The 25113-nt window shown below is 43.4% G+C and overlaps 2 pseudogenes; one reads left to right on the forward strand and one right to left on the reverse strand.

Annotated features, from left to right (window-relative positions):
• Positions 1-1240: 1240 nt before the first annotated feature.
• LOC129523805 (protein capicua homolog) lies at positions 1241-4344 on the reverse strand (annotated as a pseudogene).
• A 3941-nt stretch (positions 4345-8285) lies between these two features.
• LOC101145630 (probable C-mannosyltransferase DPY19L4) lies at positions 8286-23302 on the forward strand (annotated as a pseudogene).
• Positions 23303-25113: the final 1811 nt, after the last annotated feature.

Consider the following 25113-nt stretch of genomic DNA (forward strand, 5'->3'; position numbering starts at 1 on the left):
GTCAGGAGATCAAAATCAGCCTGGCCAAGATGATGAAGCCCCGTCTGTACTAAAAATACAAAAATTATCCGGACGTGGTAGCGTGCACCTGTAATCCTAGCTACCCGGAAGGCTGAGGCAGTAGAATGGCGTGAACCCGGCAGGAAGACGTTGCAGTGAGTCAAGATCGCACCACTGCACTCCAGCCTGGGCGACAGAGCAAGACTCCGTCTCAAAAAAAAAAAAAAAAAAAAAAAAAAAGGCAGGCCTTATTCCGTCCCAAACTGAAAGGATTAAATGGCTTTACCTGGGAGAAGATAAGCATCCTGCCCTCCATTGCTACCCCCACATACTGTCCATGTTCTCAGGGGGTACCATGAGTTCTGGGATCTTCTTTGGGGTCGCCCACCTGCCTGTGGTAGTTACGGAGACCCCCAGGTGTTGAGGCAGGGCTGGGGTGTCCCCTTCCAGCCAGGCTGTCAAGGCCCCAACTCTGGGGCAGAGGCAGTGGCAGGGCAGCCAGGGTTGCACCAGAGCCTGAGCAGGGTGAGGTGGGGTCAGGCAGGGCTGGGAGTCAGGGCAGGGGCAGCAGCAGTGGACCCGCTATGCACACATCTTCTTCTCCAAGGTTTGTGTGCAGAACCTCCTGCCCATGCTGCCCCAGCAGCTTCAGTTGGCACCTGCCCCAGTCCAGCCTCTGGGACCCATGCAGCAGCTCCCAGCGGCCCTGCACCCACCACCAGCATCTGTTTCACCTGCAGTTGAAGATCCGTGAGGTGCCCAGAAGATCATGCAGTCATTCGTGCCACGGAGCAGCCCGCGAGGCTGAGGCTCCTCCCACTGGACCGCCCCCCAACTGGCACCACTGCTGACCCTGCCCCTACTCTCAGCCTCACGTGACTCTTGGGCAGAGGCAGTGGTGGGGCAGCCAGGGCAGCATCGAGTCTGAGCCAGGTGAGGTGCGGTCAGGACCCCCACAGGGCTGGGAGTCAGGGCAGGGGCAGAACAAACCTTGGAGGGGAAGATGTGTGCATAGTGGGCCTGGAGGGCGGCTGTGGCCTAGTGGACGGGAAGAAGCAGTGGGCCTGGAAGAGCTGCATGATCAGGGCCAGCACTGGTCCAGGGCGCGTGCAGTGAAGAGGACAGCGTCTTCTCGGTCTCCGGTTCCCTGAGCCTGTCCTCGGCTTCTCCACCTGTACAGACAAAGGGGAAGCTGTCCCCATCACACATGGTACACTTGGGGGTGTTGGGCTTTGGGCTGCAGCTGGAGCATCTTCTCATCTTGCATTTGGGCGTGGTGGGGTCCTCCAGTGTGGGATCCATGTCCGTGGTGTTCCCTCTGCCCCGACCCCGAAAGCCCAGTCAGTTTCTCTTCAGGCTCTGCCCCCCGGGTGGCTCAGCCCAGCTCCTGCCTAGGAAAGCCTTAGTGTTGGGAGGGACCCTGATGACTGAGGAGCCTGGTAGCTCCAGGTCGCCCACACTTTCAGGTCTCTTGCCCCAGAAGGTGGCAGGATCCATTGGGAGGAAACAGGTCGCCTTGGAAGGCATCCATGGGTCCCCATCCCCAGGGGTAGGGGGCATAGGGGGCCCGCTCTGCTGCCTTGACCATACTCCTGGGCTTTGAAGGCTCCTGGGCCCAGTAAGAAGGAGGTGGGTGCCAAGGTTGAGGAGGAAGCATCTGAGTATGTGTAGGAGGAGGACAGGGTGGGACCATAGACTTTGCCAAAAGCTGCAGGTGGATCGGGGGACCCTGGGGGCTCAGGATCCAGCAAGGGGCAGCAGGAGTAAAGGAGGAAGGAATGACAGGTGCAAATACCTTCCCACCAAAGCCCTTGTTGCCCTCTGGCTCCTCCCCAGAGTTGTCCCCACTCTCAGTCGGTCACCCACTCCTTGAACTTGAGATGAGTGTCGGTGCTAAAGCCATCATCAGCAATGACATCATCACCCCCTCCTCCTCATGGATAACCGTGTGCTCCTCATCACTCGCTATGTCCTCACTGGCCATGTGCTGGGAATGAGCAGCTCAAGTGGGCAGCAGCAGGGCTGCCCACTGGTCACCTCCCTCACCAGGGGCTGCAAAGTGGCCTGGAGCTCCATACTGAGTAGAAGGCTTTGGGCCAGAGTATGATGCAGTGCCAGACACCACCTGTGTCAGTTCCTGTAGTGCCTGACGGTCTATTTCCCTGCCATCCAGGCTGTGTACCCCCCTGTGGGAGAAGGCTTGGGCCAGGCTGAGCCAGGTTCCCTGACTGTGTGCAGCCGTTCTGCCCCACAGAAGCTGCTCCTTGGTATCCGAGCTCTGGAGTGTTTAGGCTGCAACTGACAGGAGTTCAGAGGACACCCCAGGGGCAGTGGCAGTGCCCGTCTCTGATATGCTCCGCTCCCACGAGCCCTTGTTACACTCCTGCTAGCCCCTGGCTTGTGGGCTTGGCCTCTGAGCTGGACTTCTTTCGGTCCTTGTTGCAAGTGGGCCACCTTCACCTGGAAGGCCAGGTCGTGGTATTTCTCCATCTCATTGGGTGCCAGGGTGTACCACCGCTCGCTCAGCATCTGGCTGATGGTCCGGATATCCTGGTTGGAGTGACCCTGGTGCGCCCTGCCAGGGCCTGGTGCCGCTTGCTGAAGATCATGACCGCCACTCATGGGCCACCAGATGTGGTCCTTGTCCCATTTGTTGGGGCTGCGTCCATCCTTCTCAGAAGATGAGTCCTGTTCGTTGCGCAGGGCACTGAGGGACTGGGCCTGACATCATCTGAGTGGTAGAGGCAACTGGGTGTCAGGAGACATGATGGAGAGGAAAGCATCATCATGGTCATTCTCTGTCTCACTGTCCAGCAGGGACTCCCCTGAGGGGCCCAGGGCTCCTCCTCCATGGTGGGAGGTGAGCTTTTACCAGGTTCCACCACCCCCAAAGTGTGTGGGGTTGTGGGCCCTGGGCTTTCAGGGCAGGTGGCTCCAGGGGGCTGCCCAGGGTCAACACTCCCTGTCCCACCTGGTGGATGCTCATGAGCAACAGCTGCCAACTTGGCAGGTTGTTTTCTCTGGTTGGAGGCCACTGAGTGACTGGCAGGTTGCTGGGCCTCGTGTGGCTGCAGGGAGGGGTGAGGAAGGGGATGGAGTACCAGGGGAACATGGCCACAGAGTGACCTTCCACATTCCTCCACACGAACATGCTGACGCCACGGGAGGCCTCACTGAACGCAGGCCTGGGGGCTGAGTACTTGGTCCGGGCAGGGGGTTCCTGGTAGGGGCTCACACCTCGCCCCCTCCTCAGCCCAGGTGGCTTGGGCCCAGAGAAGTGGGGGTTGGAGAGGAGCAGAAGGCCAGGCCTCAAGTTTTGTTTTTTTTTTGTTTGTTTTTTTGTTTTTGAAATGTAGTTTGACTCTTGTCACCCAGGCTGGAGTGCAGTGGCACGATCTCAGTGGCCTTCATACCTGGCTAATTTTTTGTATTTTTACTGGAGGTGGGGTTTTGCCATGTTGGCCAGGCTGGTCTTGACCTCCCGACCTCAGGTGATCCACCCACCTCAGCCTCCCAAAATGGGATTACAGGCATGAGCCACTGCTCCCAACTTCATTCATTTTTACTTGAAAAACTCCGTGAAGCATTTTTTTAAGGTAGACCTAGTGGTCCTGAATGCCCTCAGCTTTGTTTGTCGAGGAAGCCCGTTATTTCTTTTTTCTTTCTGAAGGACAGCTTTGTCAGACATAGTATTAGTTGCTGGCAGTTTTTTTCTTTCAGCACTTTGAATGTATTATTCGATTCTGTCCTGACCTGCAAAGTTTCTTTAACTTTTGACTATTTGATTATATTGTGACTTGGTGAGTATCTGTTTGGTTTGAACCTCTTTAGGAATCTTTAAGCTTCATGGATTTAGATATCTAAATCTTTCCCATGATTTAGGCAGTTTTCAGCCATTCTTTAAATAAGCTTTCTTCTCCTTTCTCTACTTTCCTTCCCAAACTCCCATAACCTGACAATGGTTTGCCTAATGGTGTCTTGTTGGCTTTCTTTTCTCTGTCTTTCTTTCTTTCTTTTTTTTTTTTTGAGACAGAGTCATGCTCTGTCACCCAGGCTGGAGTGCAATGTGTGGTCTTGGCTCACTAGGGTTAGGGTTAGGGTTTTAGGGTTGTTAGGGTTAGGGTTTTAGGGTTGTTAGGGTTAGGGTTTTAGGGTTGTTAGGGTTAGGGTTTTAGGGTTGTTAGGGTTAGGGTTTTAGGGTTGTTAGTAGTCATTATATCTTAAAGCTCCAAAATGATCTCCTTTGACTTCACATCTCACATCCAGGGCCCACTGAAGCAAGGGGTGGGCTCCCAAGGCATTGGGCATATCTGCCTCTGTGGCTCCACAGGGTACAGCCCCCATGGCTGCTTTCATGTGCTGGTGTTGAGTGCCTGTGGCTTTTCCAGGTTCATGGTGCAAGCTGTCAGTGGATCGACCATGGGTTCTGCAGGATGGTGCACCCCTTCCCACAGCTCCAGTAGGCATGCCCTAGTGGGGACTCTGTGAGAAGGCTCCAACCCCACATTTTCCCTTTGCACTGCCCTAGCAGAGGTTCTCCATGAGGGTTTTACCCCTGCAGCAGACTTCTCTCTGGACATCTAGGCGTTTCCATACATCCTGTGAAATGTAGGTGAAGATCCCCAAATCTCAACTCTTACCTTCTGTGCACCCACAGGCCCAACACTCCATGGAAGCCACCAAGGCTTGGGCTTACACCCTCTGAAGCCACAGCCCAAGCTGTATTTTTGCCCCTTTTAGCCATGGATGGAGCTGGAGTGGCTGGGATGCAGGCTGTCAAGTCCTGAGGCTACACAGAACAGCTGGGTCCTAGGCCTGGCCCACGAAATCTTTTTTCCCTCCTAGGCCTTGGGCCTATGATGGGAGGGGCTGCCATGAAGATCTCCGAAATGCCTTGGAGACATTTTCCTCATTTTCTTGGCTATTAACATTTGGCTCCTTATTACTTATGCAAATTTCTGCAGCTGGCTTGGGCTTGAATTCCTCCCTGGAAAATGGGTGTTTCTTTTCTACCACATGACCAGGCTGCAAATTTTCCAAACCTTTATGCTCTGCTTCCTTTTAAACATAAGTTCCAATTTCAGATCATTTCTTTGTGAGCACATATGACTATATGCTATTAGGAACATCCAGGTCATGTCTTGAATGTTTTACCTCTTAGAAATTTCTTCTGCCAGATACCCTAAATCATCTCTCTCAGATTCAAAGTTCCACAGATCTCTAGGGCAGGGGCAAAATGCCATGGGTCTCTTTGCTGAAGCAAAGCAAGAGTGACCTTTAATCCGGTTCCCAATAAGTTGCTTATCTCCATGTGAGACCTCCTCAGCCTGGTCTTCATTGTCCATATCACTTTCAGCATTTTGGTCACAACCATTCAACAAGTTTCTAGGAAGTTTCAAACTTTCCCACATCTTCCTGTCTTCTTCTGTGCCTTCCAAACTGTTCTAACTTCTGCCCATTACCCAGTTCCAAAGTCACTTCCACATTTTCAGTTATCTTTATAGCAGTGCCCCACTCTCCTGGTACCAATTTTCTCAATCAGTCCATTTTCACACTGCCATAATGAACTACCTGAGACTGGGTAGTTTATAAAGAAAAGAGTTTAATTGTCTCACAGTTCCACATGGGTGGGGAGGCCTCAGGAAACTTACAATCATAGTGGAAAGTGAAGGAGAAGCAAGACACATCTTACATGGTGGCAGGAGAGAGAGAGAAAGAGAGAGAGAGAAGGAGGTGCCACACACTTTAGAACAAACAAATAATCACGAGAACTCACTATGGTGAGAACAGCAAGGGGAAAATCTGCACCATGATTCAGCCATCTCCCATCCGCCCCCTCCTCTGACTTGTGGGGATTACAATTTGAGATGAGATTGGGGTGAAGACACAGAGCCAAACTGTGCCACATCTCTTCTGTAACAGTCCCTGGGCCTGGAGGGATTGAATAGATTTAGATTTTTAGAGGTGAAACAAAACATAAAGAATTAGCAAAGTTTTAAATCAAAATGTCATAAGCCCTGCCTAGTTCTGAGAATGGCAGAAAAGGAAGCTTATGGGTAATTAAACATTTAAATTATTTAGTATCAAGACATAGAACAAATTATACTATTTTAGATAAAGGCAGCATTATTAAAGGAATCCTAATGGTTTTGAATGCTGGCCTGCCCCTGTGTCTCATAAAAGCAGTTTACTTTGGTTGCCACCTTTGATTAGGTCCAGAGACAAGGCTCTGATTAACTTGCGTTGGGGCGTCAGATACTGGCAGGAGCCAATGTCTTCTTTGCATAAGATATGTGCACCTATGAGTCAAAGCTGTATAATTTAACAGCACAAATATTGGTTAATAGCACCTGATAAGGACCTTTTCAAGTGGTTGGAGATAGTGATGCTGGAGACTGTGACCTGACTGGAAGCTGCGAAAAGATTTTGTAATCTTATGGTGATTAATTTTTATAGCTTTGGGCAAAAGGTCAGACACAATTCTAGATTCAGTTTTAAAGACATCTGTCAAAGATGTTAAAATACTCAAAGGATTTGATTAAAACAGAATCACAGGTCATCATAAAATAACACTCATTTAACCAAAGTGATCATCAGAAGACATTAAAGGCAATATAGAAGGTTACAATGGATGTAAAAACCTTAACCATTTTAGATCTGTTTTTCTAGGCAGTTGACAACCCAATAAAGACAACACTTGCTTAGCCAACATAGTGAAACCCCGTCTCTACAACAAATACACAAAGTAGCCAGGTATAGTGGCACACTCCTGTAGTCACAGCTACTCAGGAAGCTGAGGTAGGAAGATTGCTTGAGCCTGGGAGGTCGAGGCTGCAGTGAGCCGAGATTGTGCCACTGCACTTCAGCCTGGTAGACAGAGTGAGACCCTGTCTCAAAAACAAACAAACAAACCAAAAAACAGCATAGGAATTATTTCGACAAAACATAACATGTTGTTCTCCTTATGGGAAACCCATTAGATAACCTGGAAGTTAAACCTGATGAAAGTGCTTCAATTTAATCAGGAAGAATGTGTTCAAGGCTACGAGTATAGCAAGGAAATACATAATTCTTAGTAACTGTATGACAAGTGTCCTGATCACATTGCAAAATTTAGACATATCAAGAAAAGCCCAGAGCACAGAATCAAGTTAAACTGGAGGAAAATATTGCTTCTCTGGACCTTTAAGATAAAACATTTTAGCATTAGGCCTCAACGATAGTTATAACTGGAGGAAAAAAGTTATGGGAGCTGATGAAAAGGTAAAGGAGAGCTTTAGGCCTTCATTTTAACCCTTCTCAAGGGGAGAACAAGCTGAAAGCAGGGAGACACAGCAAAAGCTGAAGTTCTGAGATATGAGTCTGAGGAATTAAAAAAAGATTATAAAGTTAAAAAGAAACATTCTTGTAATTCATTAAGAGCAAATGAGTACTTAAGAAAACCTTGTTTTAACATAGGGGACTAATGCTAGAGAGATTATTATAAATAATTCCCTTTTAATTATAGTCAACTTAATCACATACAAAATCCCTCTTGTAAATTCTCCTTCATGAACCTTATTACAACTTACATAGGCTGCCGCATGCTTAGACTTTCTGACTTGTCTTACGTTTCTCTTTCCTAAACAATCAGCTATTTTACTTTAGGGCAAGAAATTACCATACAAGATTTTCTTTCCATATAAAGTTATTTTTGGCCGGGTGCGATGGCTGACACCTGTAAGCCCAGCACTTTGGGAGGGTGAGGTGGGCGGATCACCTGAAGTCAGGAGTTCAAGACAGGCTGGCAAACATGGTGAAACCCCATCTCTATTAAAAATACAAAAATTACTCAGGCATGGTGGCACACACCTGTAGTCCTGGCTACTCAGTAGGCTGAGGCAGGAGAATCGCTTGAACCCTGGAGGCAGAGGTTGCAATGAGCTGAGATCACACTACTGCCCTCCAGCCTGGGTGACAGAGTGAAACTCTATCTCAAAAAAAAATTATAACATTTTCCATCAAAAATATACCTTGAATTGGGCAGGTCAGATAGTGGGGGCGTGATGGCTTCGAGTGGGCCAGGGTGGGGGAGTTCCGCCAGGTGGAGGCAGGATAACTCCAGGCCGCGAGGGAGTTGGAGGGGTGCCCCGTGCCCTGAAGGGATGAAGGCAGATGAATAAGGACGAGTTGTAGAGCTGTGTTAAAGAAAAATGCCAAAATCTTCAGAAAATAAGGAAGCTGCCAAAGAAGAGAAAATCAGTGACATTCCAGTTTCTGAAGGAATTCCAAGACATGTATGATTTCAAGGCTTTGCAAAGATTTTCACTGGCTGTCTTGCAGCAGTTACTAGTGGTATGATGTATGATCTCTACTTATCTGTATACCACAAACACAAATTCTGGTTTTCCAACAGGCAGGAGCTTGACCGGGAAATCACATTTCAGGGTGACAGTGGCATTTATTACTCACAAAGAAGTGTTAAAGGCGCCTTCATTTGAAAGAGGTGTTTATGAACTGACACACAATAACAAAACTGTATCTCTGAATAGCATAAATGCAGTGTAGCAAATGTTTCTATATCCAGAACCTATTGCCAGCATTTTATATCAAGCCACTGGTAGCAATGAGATTATTGAGGCGGAGTATTTCTATATTGGCATTGTTTTTGGAGTGTAAGGAATATATGTTATTGCTTTGTTTGTTACAAGTTGGCTTATGAATGGAACGTGGCTAGCAGGAATGCTTACCGTTGTGTGGGTCATTATTAACAGGGTAGATATAATACAAGAATTGAATACTCCATTCCTTTAAGAAAAAACTGGGCACTACCATATTTTGCATGCCAAGTTACTGGACTTACAGGCTATGAGAAAGCAACTTAAATACTTATGGAGAGAGGTTTTGCTACTTGCTGATGAGTGTTTCGATTTACACATTTATGATGATGGGGAGTACAGCCACTCTCCCGTTTCTTCAAGCCATATCTCTGTTCCAGCTAGATATCTTTTCACTGGAGCAAAGTGATGAGGTTTATGAAGTTTACAAAATCTATGTATTTTCTCTCTTCCTGGGATATTTACTGCAGCTAGAGAATCAAGCTTTATTGGTATCTTGTTTATTAAGTTTGGTAGCAGTCTCAATGCTTGCTAAGTGCCTTTGGCTGAATCTAAAGAAAGGAAACTTTGTAGCTAAAATAATGAAAGTGATTAATTTTTACTTGGTATGTACTCTAACGGTGACATTGTATGTTATAATGAAGATGTTTGTCCTACACAGAGAAAACGGGCTCATGCTGAAATTCCTTGAAGTTAAGTTTGGACCAAATATGGCTAAGAATTTTACAATGAATTGGCTCCTCTCTCAAGAATCTCTGCAGGGGCCATCTCAAGATTTTGTGTGTGTGTGTGATTGACACAGTCTTCTTTATTACCCTTTTATATTTTAGTGTTAATTATTTATTTTTGTTCCTATGTTGCAAGTTATTTTTAGGAGGATTAATGGTAAATCCCTGAAAGAAGCTGTTACTCTTGAAGATGAATGAATTGGTGACAATATTGGAGAAATTATTTCATAATTCACACTATTTTATTGGGTTATCTTGTGATGGTTATAGAAGGCTTGAAGTACATCTGGATTTCTTATGTGTGCACATTAGCAGGATTTGGCGTACGTTCTTCTGAACTTTGAACGACACTTTTCAAGTGGTGCTGATTAAGAACTGTATACCCAATGTTGTTGGCTCTCCCTGAGCATGGCTGTGCCTACTATAGTAGGTCTCAGTTTATGGAAAGAGCTTTTTTCCAAGATTAATGGCACAATTAACGGAGCGACAGGAATTCTATGACCCAGGTACAGTGGAACTTATGACATGGATAAAAAGGCCAGTTCCAGCTGCAACTGTGTTTGCAGGGAGTCCACAGTTAATGGGTGCGATTAAGTTATGCACTGGATGGCTGGTGACAAGTTTGCCTCTTTGCAATGATGATCTTCTCAAGAGAAATGAAAACATCTACCAAGTACATCCAAAGCGATCTGCTGAGAGTATTTATAACATACCGACAGCCAACAAAGCTAATTACCTAATTGTAGAGGATACTATCTGCAATGAGGTGGGAAACAGAGAGGCTGTAGGGTTAAAGATTTATTAGACATTGAAAATGACCACATGGTTTGCAAAGAAGGTGACAAGCTAACCTACTCAAAATATGGGCAATTTTTTCATGAGGTCAGAATTAACTGTTCTCTATGTGTTAATTATTTCACTAGAGTATACTGGAACAGATCCTACTTTATACACAAAATCAACACTGCGGGCCAGGTGCAGTGGCTCACACCTGTAATCCCAGCACTTAGGGAGGCTGAGGCAGGCAGATCAAGAGGTCAGGAGATCGAGACCATCCTGGCTAACACGGTGAAACCCCGTCTCTACTAAAAAAATACAAAAAATTGGCCAGGCATGGCGCCGGGTGCCTGTAGTCCCAGCTACTCGGGAGGCTGAGGCAGGAGAATGGCGTGAACCCGGGAGGTGGAGCTTGCAGTGAGCCGAGATCGTGCCACTGCACTCCAGCCTGGGTGACAGAGCGAGACTCCATCTCAAAAAAAAAAAAAAAAAAATCAACACTGTGATGTCCTCCCAATCTTGAAAAATAACTGAACCTTAATTTCACAGACTACCTGAAGTAGAATGCAATTTTTTTCTACCTGCTCAGATCAAATAGGGAAATTCGAAATATTGCCGCTGCTTCTCCCTACCTGCTGTTAACTGGATCCAGAGTTCTGTGGGAAACAGAAGATCAAACGTTACTGTCCTTTGATAAAATGTGATATCTACCACTCTGCAATATTTCAGACGGGTATCTTCTTTACTATTACCTGGTCTTTAAAGATTTTACTGATTGCAACATTTCCCCATAAATCTTCATTCTATTATATTATTGATCTTGAATTTGATTATGTTCAAGGTCAGAATATATTTCTCAAACATAATTTTATAAATATTTAATGTGATATAATTATATAATAGAAGGAAAGAATTATTTCTACCACCAAGCAAGTTTCTGAAAATGTTTCATGATTTATAACAACTGAAGTTTTACAACAAAAGACTAATTTAAATGTTAGCCGAAAATATGTGACATTTAAATTAAAATCAAAATTACATAAAGGGAAGTAAGTGATTTTTAAGGATATACATAAGGATATATCCAGAATTTTCAGGATACTCTTCTCATCATCTGCTGCTTGTCTGAGTTACTTTCTTGGTAATACATAATGCATGATATTATTGCTTTTTTTATGACTAGTAAATGATTAGTTTTTTCACTTATACCTATTAATTTGATACCAATTTAATCATGATGAAACAACTGTTACCTATTATATGTGTATATATATATATATATAAAATTTGGATTTCCATGGGTTATTGGGGAACAGGTGGTATTTGGTTACATGAGTACATTCTTTTTTTTTTTTGAGACAGAGTTTCACTTTTGTTGTCCAGACTGGAATGCAATGGCTCGATCTCGGCTCACCACAACCTCTGCCTCCCGGGTTCAAGCGATTCTCCTGCCTCAGCCTCCCGAGTAGCTGGGATTACAAGCATGGGCCACCATGCCCGGCTAATTTTTTTGGACTTTTAGTAGAGACGGGGTTTCTCCTTGTTGGTAAGGCTGGTCTTGAACTCCTGACCTCAGGTGATCTGCCCTCTTCAGCCTCCCAAAGTGCTGGGATTACAGGCGTGAGCCACCACACCCAGCCACATGAGTACATTCTTTAGTGGTGATTTGTGAGATTTTGGGGCACCTGTCACCCGAGCAGTATACACTGCATCCAATTTGTAGTCTTTTATCCGTCACCCCTTTCCACCCTTTCCATGAGTCCCCAAAGTCCACTGTGTCATTCCCATGCCTTTGCATCCTCATAGCTTAGCCCCCACTTATGAGTGAGAACATACAATGTTTGGTTTTCCATACCTGAGTTACTCCACTTAGAATAATAGTCTCTAATCTCATTCAGGTCGCTGCAAATGCTATTAATTTATTTGTTTTAAGGCTGAGTAGTATTCCATCATATATGTATTTATCAGGTTATTTATGCACTTGTTGGTTGATGCGCATTTTGGTTGGTTACACATTTTTGAAATTGTCAATTGTGCTGTTATAAACATATGTGTGCAAGTATCTTTTTTGCATAACAAATAATAATAATCTTTTTTGTATAATAATAAATAACTTCTTTTCCTCTGGGAAAGTAGTGGGATTGCTGGATCAGGTGGTAGTTGTACTTTTAGCTCTTTAACGAATCTCCACACTGTTTTCCATAGTGGTTGTACTAGTTTACATCCCCACCAGCAGTGTAGAAGTCTTCCCTGTTCAGCACATCTCCATCAACATCTATTAGTTTTTAATTTTTTGATTATGGCCATTCTTGCAGGAGTAAAGTGGTATTGCCTTGTGGTTTTGATTTGCATTTCCCTGATCATTAGCGATGTTGAGCATTTTTTGATACGTTTGTTGGCCATTTGTATATCTTCTGTTGAGAATTGTCTATTTGTGTCCTTAGCCCACTTTTTGATGGGATTGTTTGTGTTTTCCTTGCTGATTTGTTTGTGTTCATTGCATATTCTGGATATTAGTCCTTAGTCGGATGTATAGATTGTGAAAATTTTCTCCCACTCTGTGGGTTGTCTGTTAACGCTGCTGATTATTTCTTTGTCTGTGCAGAAGCTTTTTAGTTTAATTAAGTCCCATCTATTTATCTTTGTTTTTGTTGCATTTGCTTTTGGGTTCTTGGTCATGAAGTCTTTGCCTAAGCCAATGTCTAGAAGGGTTTTTCTGATGTTATCTTCTAGAATCTTTATGGTTTCAGGTCTTAGATGTAAGTCCTTGATCCATCTTGAGTTGATTTTTATATAAGATGAGAGATGAGGATCTAGTCTCATTCTTCTATATGTGGCTTGTCAATTATCCCAGCACTATTTGTTGGATAAGGTGTCCTTTCCCCACTTTATGTTTTTGTTTGCCTTGTCAAAGATCAGTTGGTTGTAAATATTTGGCTTTATTTCTTGGTTCTTTATTCTGTTCCATTGGCCTATATGCTTATTTTTTATACCAGTACCATGTTGTTTTGGTGACTATGTCCTTACAGTATAGTTTGAAGTTGGGTAAAGTGATGCCTCCAGATTTGTTCTTTTTGCTTAGTCTGGCTTTGGCTATGTGGGCTCTTTTTTGGTCCTATATGAATTTTAGGATTGTTTTTTCTAGTTCTGTGAAGAATGATGGTGGCGTTTTGATGAGAATTGCATTGAAATTGTGGATTGCTTTTGGCAGTATGGTCATTTTCACAACATTGATTCTACCCATCCATGAGCATGGGATGTGTTTCCATTTGTTTGTGTCATCTATGATTTCTTTCAGCAATGTTTTGTAGTTTTCCTTGTAGAGGTCTTTCATGTCCTTGGTTAGGTATATTCCTAAGTATTTAATTTTTTTGCAGCTATTGTGAAAGGGATTGAGTTCTTGATTTGATTCTCAGCTTGGTCACTGTTGGTGTATAGCAGAGCTAATGATTTGTGTACATTTTGTATCCTGAAACTTTGCTGAATTCATTTACCAGTTCTAGGAGCTTTTTGCATGAGTCTATATGGCTTTCTGGGTATACAATCATACCATCCACAAACAGTGACAGGTTTACTTCTTCTTTACCAATTTGGATGCCCTTTATTTATTTCTCTTGTCTGATTCCTCTGGCTAGGATTTCTAGTACTAAGTTGAATAGATGTGGTGAGAGTGAGCATCCTTCTCTTGCTGTAGTTCTCATGGGGAATGCTTTCAACTTTTCCCTATTCAGTATAATGTTGTCTGTGGGTTTGTCGTAGATGGCTTTTCTAACCTTAAGGTATGCCCCTTCTATGTAGATATTCCTGAGGGTATTAATCATAAAGGGATGCTGGATTTTGTCAAATGCTTTTTCTGCATCTCTTGATATGATTATGTGATTTTTGTTTTTAATTCTGTTTATGTGGTGTATCACATTTATTGACTTACTTTTTTTGTCAGTGTAGATTAGTTTGCATTTTCTTTTTTTTAAAAATTATTATTATACTTTAAGTCTTAGGGTACAGGTGCACAATGTGCAGGTTAGTTACATATGTATACATGTGCCATGCTGGTGTGCTGCACCCATTAACTCGTCATTTAGCATTAGGTATATCTCCTAATGCTATCCCTCCCCCCCCCACCACACAACAGTCCCCAGAGTGTGATGTTCCCCTTCCTGTGTCCATGTGTTCTCATTGTTCAATTCCTATCTATGAGTGAGAACATGTGGTGTTTGGTTTTTTGTCCTTGCGATAGTTTACTGAGAATGATTATTTCCAATTTCATCCATGTCCCTACAAAGGACATGAACTCTTCATTTTTTATGGCTGCATAGTATTCCATGGTGTATATGTGCCACATTTTCTTAATCCAGTCTATCATTGTTGGACATTCGGGTTGGTTCCAAGTCTTTGCTATTGTGAATAGTGCCGCAATAAACATACGTTTGCATGTGTCTTTATAGCAGCATGATTTATAGTCCTTTGGGTATATACCCAGTAATGGGATGGCTGGGTCAAATGGTATTTCTAGTTCTAGATCCCTGAGGAATCGCCACACTGACTTCCACAACGGTTGAACTAGTTTACAGTCCCACCAACAGTGTAAAAGTGTTCCTATTTCTCCACATCCTCTCCAGCACCTGTTGTTTCCTAACTTTTTAATGATCGCCATTCTAACTGGTGTGAGATGGTATCTCATTGTGGTTTTGATTTGCATTTCTCTGATGGCCAGTGATGATGAGCATTTTTTCATATGTCTTTTGGCTGCATAAATGTCTTCTTTTGAGAAGTGTCTGTTCATATCCTTTGCTCACTTTTTGATGGGGTTGTTTGTTTTTTTCTTGTAAATTTGTTAGAGTTCATTGTAGATTCTGGATATTAGCCCTTTGTCAGATGAGTAGGTTGTGAAAATTTTCTCCCATTTTGTAGGTTGCCTGTTCATACTGATGGTAGTTTCTCTTGCTGTGCAGAAGCTCTTTAGTTTAATTAGATCCCATTTGTCCATTTTGGCTTTTGTTGCCATTGCTTTTGGTGTTTTAGACATGAAGTCCTTGCCCATGCCTATGTCCTGAATGGTAATGCCTAGGTTTTCTTCTAGGGTTTTTATGGTTTTAGGTCTAACATTTAAGTCTTTAATCCATCTTGAATTAATTTTTGTATAAGGTGTAAGGAAGGGATCCAGTTTCAGCTTTCTACATATGGCTAGCTAGTTTTCCCAGCACCATTTATTAAATAGGGAATCCTTTCCCCATTGCTTGTTTTTCTCAGGTTTGTCAAAGATCAGATAGTTGTAGATACGCGGCGTTATTTCTGAGGGCTCTGTTCTGTTCCATTGATCTATGTCTCTGTTTTGGTACCAGTACCATGCTGTTTTGGTTACTGTAGCCTTGTAGTATAGTTTGAAGTCAGGTAGTGTGATGCCTCCAGCTTTGTTCTTTTGGCTTAGGATTGACTTGGCGATGTGGGCTCTTTTTTGGTTCCACATGAACTTTAAAGTAGTTTTTTCCAATTCTGTGAAGAAAGGCATTGGTAGCTTGATGGGGATGGCATTGAATCTATAAATTACCTTGGGCAGTATGGCCATTTTCATGATATTGATTCTTCCTACCCACGAGCATGGAATGTTCTTCCATTTGTTTGTGTCTTCTTTTATTTCATTGAGCAGTGGTTTGTAGTTCTCCTTGAAGAGGTCCTTCACGTCCCTCGTATGTTGGATTCCTAAGTATTTTATTCTCTTTGAAGCAATTGTGAATGGGAGTTCACTCATAATTTGGCTCTCTGTTTGTCTGTTATTGGTGTATAAGAATGCTTGTGATTTTAGTACATTGATTTTGTATCCTGAGACTTTGCTGAGGTTGCTTATCAGCTGAAGGAGATTTTGGGCTGAGACAATGGGGTTTTCTAGATACACAATCATGTCGTCTGCAAACAGGGACAATGACTTCCTCTTTTCCTAATTGAGTACCCTTTATTTCCTTCTCCTGCCTAATTGCCGTGGCCAGAACTTCCAACACTATGTTGGATAGGAGTGGTGAGAGAGGGCATCCCTGTCTTGTGCCAGTTTTCAAAGGGAATGCTTCCAGTTTTTGCCTATTCAGTGTGATATTGGCTGTGGCTTTGTCATAGATAGCTCTTATTATTTTGAGATACGTCCCATCAACACCTAATTTATTGAGAATTTTTAACAGGAAGGTTGTGAATTTTGTCAAGGGCCTTTTCTGCATCTATTGAGATAATCGTGGTTTTTGTCTTTGGTTCTGTTTATATGCTGGATTACATTGATTGGTTTGTGTATATTGAACCAGCCTTGCATCCCAGGGATGAAGCCCACTTGATCATGGTGGATAAGCTTTTTGATGTGCTGCTGGATTCGGTTTGCCAGTATTTTATTGAGGATTTTTGCATAAATGTTCATCAAGGATATTGGTCTAAAATTCTCTTTTTTGGTTGTGTCTCTGCCCGGCTTTGGTATCAGAATGATGCTGGCCTCATAAAATGAGTTAGAAAGAATTCCCTCTTTTTCTGTTGATTGGAATAGTTTCAGAAGGAATAGTACCAGCTCCTCCTTGTACCTCTGGTAGAATTCGGCTGTGAATCCATCTGGTCCTGGACTCTTTTTGGTTGGTAAGCTATTGATTATTGCCACAATTTCAGATCCTGTTATTCGTCTATTCAGAGATTCAACTTCTTCCTGGTTTAGTCTTGGGAGAGTGTATGTATCAAGGAATTTATCGAATTCTTCTAGATTTTCTAGTATATTTGCATAGAGGTGTTTATAGTATTCTCTGACGGTAGTTTGTATTTCTGTGGGATAGGTGGTGATATCCCCTTTATCATTTTTTATTGCGTCTATTTGATTCTTCTCTCTTTTTTTCTTTATTAGTCTCGCTAGCGGTCTATCCATTTTGTTGATCCTTTTAAGAAACCAGCTTCTGGATTCATTAATTTTTTGAAGGGTTTTTTTTTGTCTCTATTTCCTTCAGTTGTGCTCTGATTTTAGTTATTTCTTGCCTTCTGCTAGCTTTTGAATGTGTTTGCTCTTGCTTTTCTAGTTCTTTTAATTGTGATGTTAGGGTGTCAATTTTGGATCTTTCCTGCTTTCTCTTGTGGGCATTTAGTGCTATAAATTTCCCTCTACACACTGCTTTGAATGTGTGCCAGAGATTCTGGTATGTTGTGTCTTTGTTCTCATTGGTTTCAAAGAACATCTTTATTTCTGCCTTCATTTCGTCATGTACCCAGTAGTCATTCAGGAGCAGGTTGGTCAGTTTCCATGTAGTTGAGCAGTTTTGAGTGAGTTTCTTAATCCTGAGTTCTAGTTTGATTGCACTGTGGTCTGAGAGACAGTTTGTTATAATTTCTGTTCTTTTACATTTGCTGAGGAGAGCTTTACTTCCAACTGTGTGGTCAGTTATGGAATAGGTGTGGTGTGGTGCTGAAAAAAATGTACATTCTATTGATTTGGGGTGGAGAGTTCTGTAGATGTCTATTAGGTCTGCTTGGTGCAGAGCTGAGTTCAATTCCTGGGTATCCTTGTTAACTTTCTGTCTCGTTGATCTGTCTAATGTTGACAGTGGGGTGTTAAAGTCTCCCATTATTATTGTGTGGGAGTCTAAGTCTCTTTGTAGGTCACTCAGGACTTGCTTTATGAATCTGGGTGCTCCTGTATTGGGTGCATATATATTTAGGTTAGTTAGCTCTTCTTGTTGAATTGATCCCTTTACCATTATGTAATGGCCTTCTTTGTCTCTTTTGATCTTTGTTGGTTTAAAGTCTGTTTTATCAGAGACTAGGATTGCAACCCCTGCCTTTTTTTGTTTTCCATTTGCTTGGTAGATCTTCCTCCATCCTTTTATTTTGAGCCTATGTGTGTCTCTGCACATGAGATGGGTTTCCTGAATACAGCACACTGATGGGTCTTGACTCTTTATCCAATTTTCCAGTCTGTGTCTTTTAATTGGAGCATTTAGTCCATTTACATTTAAAGTTAATATTGTTATGTGTGAATTTGATCCTGTCATTATGCTGTTAGCTGGTTATTTTGCTTGTTAGTTGATGCAGTTTCTTCCTAATCTCGATGGTCTTTACATTTTGGCATGATTTTGCAGTGGCTGGTACCGGTTGTGCCTTTCCTTGTTTAGTGCTTCCTTTAGGAGCTCTTTTAGGGCAGGCCTGGTCATGACAAAATCTCTCAGCATTTGCTTGTCTGTAAAGTATTTTATTTCTCCTTCACTTATGAAGCTTAGTTTGGCTGGATATGAAATTCTGGGTTGAAAATTCTTTTCTTTAAGAATGTTGAATATCGGCCCCCACTCTCTTCTGGCTTGTAGAGTTTCTGCCAAGAGATCCGCTGTTAGTCTGATGGGCTTCTCTTTGTGGGTAACCCGACCTTTCTCTCTGGCTGCCCTTAACATTTTTTCCTTCATTTCAACTTTGGTGAATCTGACAATTATGTGTCTTGGAGTTGCTCTTCTCGAGGAGTATCTTTGTGGCGTTCTCTGCATTTCCTGAATCTGAACGTTGGCCTGTCTTGCTAGATTGGGGAAGTTCTCCTGGATAATAACCTGCAGAGTGTTTTCCAACTTGGTTCCATTCTCCCCGTCACTTTCAGGTACACTAATCGGATGTAGATTTGGTCTTTTCACATAGTCCCATATTTCTTGGAGGCTTTGTTTCTTTTTATTCTTTTTTCTCTAAACTTCCCTTCTCGCTTCGTTTCATTCATTTCATCTTCCATCACTGATACCCTTTCTTCCAGTTGATCGCATTGGCTCCTGAGGCTTCTGCATTCTTCACGTAGTTCTCGAGCCTTGGCTTTCAGCTCCATCAGCTCCTTTAAGCACTTCTCTGTATTGGTTATTCTAGTTATACATTTGTCTAAATTTTTTTCAAAGTTTTCAACTTCTTTGCCTTTGGTTTGAATTTCCTCCCGTAGCTTGGAGTACTTTGATCGTCTGAAGCCTTCTTCTCTCAACTTGTCAAACTCATTCTCTGTCCAGCTTTGTTCCGTTGCTGGTGAGGAACTGCATTCCTTTGGAGGAGGAGAAGTGCTCTGCTTTTTAGAGTTTCCAGTTTTTCTGCTCTGTTTTTTCCCCATCTTTGTGGTTTTATCTACTTTTGGTCTTTGATGATGGTGATGTACAGATGGGTTTTTGGTGTGGATGTCCTTTCTGTTTGTTAGTTTTCCTTCTAACAGACAGGACCCTCAGCTGCAGGTCTGTTGGAGTTTGCTAGAGGTCCACTCCAGACCCTGTTTGCCTGGGTATCAGCAGCGGTGTCTGCAGAACTGTGGATTTTCGTGATCCGCGAATGCTGCTGTCTGATTGTTCCTCTGGAAGTTTTGTCTCAGAGGAGTACAGGGCCATGTGAGGTGTCAGTCTGCCCCTACTGGGGGGTGCCTCCCAGTTAGGCTGCTCGAGGGTCTGGGGTCAGGGACCCACTTGAGGAGGCAGTCTGCCCGTTCTCAGATCTCCAGCTGCGTGCTGGGAGAACCACTGCTCTCCTCAAAGCTGTCAGACAGGGACATTTAAGCCTGCAGAGGTTACTGCTGTCTTTTTGTTTGTCTGTGCCCTGCCCCCAGAGGTGGAGCCTACAGAGTCAGGCAGGCCTCCTTGAGCTGTGGTGGGCTCCACCCAGTTCAAGCTTCCGGCTGCTTTTTTTACCTAAGCAAGCCTGGGCAATGGTGGGCACCCCTCCCTCAGCCTTGCTGCCACCTTGCAGTTTGATCTCAGACTGCTGTGCTAGCAATCAGTGAGACTCTGTGGGCATAGGACCCTCTGAGCCAGGTGCGGGATATAATCTCCTGGTGCGCCGTTTCCTAAGCCCATCAGAAAAGCGCAGTATTCGGGTGGGAGTGGCCTGATTTTCCAGGTGCCGTCTGTCACCCCTTTCCTTGACCAGGAAAGGGAACTCCCTGATCCCTTGTGCTTCCCGAGTGAGGCAATGCCTCGCCCTGCTTCGGCTTGCACAAGGTGCGCTGCACCCACTGTCCTGCGCCCACTGTCTGGCACTCCCTAGTGAGATGATCCCAGTACCTCAGATGGAAATGCAGAAATCACCCGTCTTCTGCGTCACTCACGCTGGGAGCTGTAGATGGGAGCTGTTCCTATTCGGCCATCTTGGCTCGGTAGTCGACTTACATATGTTAAACCATCCCTGCATCCCTGGTATGGAACTCACTTGATCCTGATGGATTATCTTTTTGATTTGCTGTTGGATTTGCTTAGCTAGTATTTTGTTGAGGATTTGTGCATTTATATTCATCAGGGATATTGGTCTGTAGTTTTCTTTTTCGGTTACATCCTTTACTGGTTTTGGTATTAGGGTGATACTGGATTCATGGAATGATTTAGGGAGGATTCCGTCTTTTTCTACTTTTTGTAATAGTGTCAGTAAGATTGGTACCAATTATTTATTTATTTATTTATTTATTTATTTATTTATTTATTTATTTATTTGAGAGGGCGTCTTGCTCTGTCACCCAGTCTGGAGTGCAGTGGTGTGATCTTGGCTCACTGCAACCTCCACCCCCTGGGTTCAAGCAATTCTCTTGCCTCAGCCTCCCTAGTAGCTGGAATTACAGGCCTGTGCTATCATGCCTGGCTGATTTTTGTACTTTTAGTAGAGAGAGGGTTTCACCATGTTGGCCAGGCTGGTCTTGAACTCCTGGCCTCAAGTGATCTGATCGCCTCAGCCTCCCAAAGTGCTGAGATTACAGGCGCGAGCCACTGTGCCTACCTCTTCTTTTAATGTCTGATAGCATTTAGCTGTGAGTTTGTCTGGTCCTGGACGTCTTTTTATTGGCAACTTTTTAAAAAATTTACCATTTCAATCTCTCTGCTTGTTATTGGTCTGTTCAAATATTCTATTTCTTTCTGGTTTAATCTAGGAGAGTTGTATATTTCCAGGAATTTATTTATCTCCTGTAGGTTTTCTAGTTTATGCATGTAAAGATGTTCATAGCAGCCTTGAATGGTCTTTTGTATTTCTGTGGTGTTGGTTGTGATATCTCCTGTTTTGTTCTAATTGAGCTTATTTAGATCCCCTGTTTTCTTTTTTTGGTTAGTCTCACTGGTGGTCTATCAATTTCATTTATCTTTTCATAGAACCAGCTTTTCGTTTCACCTATCTTGCTACCAAATTGGCATATAAGTAGACAAGTACTCACAAATTAAGTCTAAACAGTTTTCAAGTTCATGTGACTCTTTGACAAATAAAACTGGCTTCAAAAATTATTAGTAAAATAATAAAAATGTCTTTAGAGTCATCAGCATACATTTCTGTCTAAATAAATTTTATATTGACCTCTGTGGTTATTAGGGAAATAACTTTAAATAATGACTAACTTTATATAATACCTTGGTTTTCAAGAGTAATCTAAATTGTTAAAAAATAAATTAATTAAATACATATAAATGAGATAAATACCTATAAGTGGACTTTTTGTGTAATGTAAAATCTTAACATTATTTTAAATTAAATAACAAATGCTTATTGAATGTCTGTGTCATTTCCAATGTAAATAATTATTATATGAGAAAACATGGTTCTGAAATTGTGAAATAATTTTATCTATAAAATGCTAACATCTGACATACAGTTCAGATTTCTTGCTTCCCATTTTCACTAAAATTTAAGATTACTAGAAATAAAAATTCTAATTAATATATAATTCTGTAAATTGCATTTTATAAAAAATAATTTTGTGTAATTTGGAAGTCATTTTAAAATCATTTACTTGAAAAGGCAAAAAGAAACCAGAAGTGGGGAAGAGAGATGTGAAGAAAGTTATGGGTATAAAGGTGCACCCGTAACTTTCATATATATATATATACTCGTAAATTAAGTCTAATAATACTGCTATGATTATTCATGTACAAGTTTTTGTATAAACAGTTGTTTTCATTCAATTATATTGGGTATATACCTAGGTGTGGAATTGCTGTGTCATGGGTAACTCTCTTAGAGGAACTGCCAAACTCTTTCCACAGTGGCTGCACCATTTTACATTCCTACCAGTAGTGTATGAAGGTTCCAGTTTTTCCATATCCTTCCTAATGCTCACAATTTTCCTTTCTTCCTTCTCTTTCTTTCTTTCTTTCTCTGTCTCTTTTTCTTTCTTTCTTTTTGCTTTTATTTGTGTTAGTGGGCATGAAGTAGTATCTAATTGTGGTAGAAGCGTGTTCTGAGGCTGGACCTCACCTCAGACCATTGCCCTGTGCAGATGCGAATGTCCCTCTGGGCTGTGCAGTCACCGATATGAGCTCATAGAACAATGATAGCAGTAGTAGCCATTGTTTTTAGAGCCCTTTATGAAGTGATAGTTTCATCATCATTGTCTGCTTGTGCAACCTCCTTTAACCCTCAGAATAGCCACTCAGGCAGTAGTGCCGTTTTTGCCAGTTGAAAGATGGGAAACCCAAGACTCAGGGGGATCATCATCTTACATAAGGCCATGGACTATTGGGGAAGTTTATCTTCCAGGATATGCTCATTTCCTCTGCAAGGTGACTGGGGGGCAGGAATGTTGGGGGCAATAATTCATTATTTTTAGCCTATTCTCACATCTCCAAGCTGGAGGAATAAGCTAGTCAATGAAAGGCTCCCAGAAGCAAACACAGAGAGAAGGTGGGTCAGGGGTGGATGCTCTTTATCCTTTTGCTGAGTCTTTGGCTTAGACTCCTGTTGGATATAATTCCCACTCCAGCTTTCCTGACCTGACCCTACACACCTCCACATGCTTATTCCAAAATGGGGTGGACTCCCCTGGAAACTCACCTCCAAGCTTTGCTGGTCATCAAGGGAAACTTTGGGAAAAGGCCGTTTCCTAAAGTGGTTCCAGATTTACCACTGGATGACTCACTGGGACTCAGCTGAGCTCCAGGTTTGCCTCAGCTCAGCAGGTTGTAGGGACAGGCAACCTTGTCCCCTTCTAAGAAGATGATGGAACTAGGGTGCCTAAGGTGTGCCCAGGGCTTCTTAGTTAAAAAGTTGGGCTGCTTGTTGAGACTTAGCTTCTCCTGGGTCTCTGGACTTCTTTGCTAGTCAGGAGGAGTCTGCTTTAGAGAGGTGCTTTTTCATAATTCCCTGTGACTGATTCAGGTCCTTGGACCCCACATGGATGACAGAGAGGTGAACCTCTGGGAGAGGGAGGAGGGGAGTCAAGTCAATGTCTCCAGTCCTGCGGGTGGAGGCTGCGTCCCACCTGAGCCATGTTGAAATGGAAAGATTGCTGGCCCAGGTGTCTGAAGGCCTGTAGGGAAGGCCTCCTTGGGCCTGTTTCCTTATCTGTCTAGGCAGCTGGGGATACCCTTGGCACACTGCCTGGCACTTCAAAAGGATGAACCCAGGACTGCTGTGAGCAGCCGTGTAGACTGCGCAGCCTAGTTCAGGGGGCTTCCATTGTCTTCAGTGTCCTTACTGATAAATGGCCCAGTTAAAATCATACGTGCTATTAATAATAATTCCCACATGGTTAGACGTCCTCAGGACATTATTGATAGATAGATGGCCTTGGAAAAACACAGAGGAATGGGATGATGATTCCAGGAGTAAATAAATCATCAGGAGGCATTTCTTCAGGGCCTGATGATTCCATTTTAAAGACAAAGAGCTCTGGCCCAACAAGTGCGGTTAATAAGTAACTTATGTGATGTGAGGGACAAAGTCTGGATTCAGACTCAGATCTCTGTGGTCGCTTTGGGTCCATTTGCCTGAGTATCTGGTGCCTTCTGAGAGGAATCAACATTGATCAGCCCGATTTTCTCATGCCAGTACTCAGCCTGACACCAGAGCTGTTATCTCAGGGGCAGTGTTCATGAGCTCTTTGGATCCTCCATCGGTGGCTCAGGGAGGCCACATTCCTGAAACCCGCAAACCCCCACACACCCCACTGGATATTACTGTGCCACTTCTCTTGTTGTGCCCTGCCAGGTGACTGACGAATGTGTGCTGGGAAACAATATGGTTCTGTTAGGGAGGAAGCTGCTTTTTTTTTAGGAAAATGCTGTGATAAGCAGCCTGAAGGCAGGTGGTGAAGAGAGGAGAGAATAAGAGATGGCCAGAGTCTCTGCTTATAAAAATAACTCAGATTTTGTCTTCTCCGTGAAACCTACTACAACCTCCTCATTGAAAGTGGAAGCCTGCACCTGCTCACCCCCTAGCATGGTTGATGCCTTATCCTACTCTTTGTCTTTTTGCCAGAGCAGTCACCACATTCTGACTTTCCCTGTGATTTGCTTATTTACCACTTTAATTTATGTTGTCTGTAGCCCTCTCTAGACTACACTCCAGGAGGGCAAATGTCTTTGTCTTTTTGCTCACAAATATCTCCTGGTTTCCTACAGTAGGCCTAAGACAGGGAGGGTGTTCAACAAATGTTTGTTGAATGAACGCATGAGTTTGGGGAAGGAAGAGAGAGCTGAGACACAGGTAGGGTAGCCATCCCCAAGGGGTATTTGCAAGAGCAGGGAACTGCAAGGTTTAAATGCAGGCTGGGGGATACTGGTATGATGTGTGCCCCTCAACCTCTGCATCCTCGGCTGAGTGGGCTCCTCCCACTCCCCACCGTGTGTGTGTATAAAGTGTCAGGACAGTGGAAAGATGAGGAGGGAAGATAACTCAAGTCCACCTCAAAACCAGGAGCACCCAAGGCACAGCGTGAGGAGACTGGGAGAATGTGAGGGTTAATATTGAGTGTCAACATGATTGGATTGAAAAGTATTGCAAAGCATTGTTCCTGGATGTGTCTGTGAGGGTGTTGCCAAAGGAGATTAACACTCGAGTCCATGGACTGGCAGAGGCAGACCCACCCTCAGTCTGGGTGGGCACGATCTGATCAGCTGTCAGCTCTGCTAGAATATAAAGCAGGCAGAAAAATGTCAAAAGGCTAGACTGGCCTAGCCTTCCAGCCTACATCTGGGTGGACATCATCTAATCAACTGCCAACGCAGCTAGGATAAAAGCAGGCAGCAGAATGAGGAAGGACCAGACTGGCTGAGTCTCCCAGTCTCCATCTTTCTCCCATGCTG

Source organism: Gorilla gorilla, chromosome 1, assembly GCF_029281585.2.
Source record: "Gorilla gorilla gorilla isolate KB3781 chromosome 1, NHGRI_mGorGor1-v2.1_pri, whole genome shotgun sequence".
NCBI classification, from domain to species: domain Eukaryota; kingdom Metazoa; phylum Chordata; class Mammalia; order Primates; family Hominidae; genus Gorilla; species Gorilla gorilla.